Raw genomic sequence first — 469 nt, 5'->3', positions numbered from 1 at the left:
TCCCAGATGGTGCATGGGGCTGGTTCCTCTGGAGCACCAGAGAACCCTGAGCAGCAGGAAAGACCTAAATTTTGGAGCCTGCAGCTCTCAGGCGCTGGATTAGGCCCTGCCCTTATACAGCTGTGCTGGGACATAACAGGAGTATAAACAGCTGGCCCTTTGCATGGCACAGCAGGGCCAACCACAACTGCTGCTGTGGTGTCTGGGGGGGGGGGCATCTAAAAGGCTTTTCCTGGGGCCAGCTGCACAGATGGGGTGGGGTGAGGCAAAGGGCAGGGAAAGCTAGAGATTTGCCCCCCATCACTTGCTGGCCACCAGAGTAGGCCATGCTGGGAGGGGGGAGAGGTGCAGCTCTCGTGGTGCGCTGTGTTCAAAGCTGCACTGCATCCGCAGCCCTGTGCTGTCCCAACAACAGCGCACGGTCAACCTGTGGAACTCCTCGCCAGAGGATGTGGGGCAGGCCAGGACT

The sequence above is a fragment of the Pelodiscus sinensis genome, chromosome 23 (genome assembly GCF_052426305.1).
Source record: "Pelodiscus sinensis isolate ZL-2025 chromosome 23, ASM5242630v1, whole genome shotgun sequence".
Classification (NCBI taxonomy): domain Eukaryota; kingdom Metazoa; phylum Chordata; order Testudines; family Trionychidae; genus Pelodiscus; species Pelodiscus sinensis.
Note: the sequence above shows the minus strand (reverse complement) of the source record.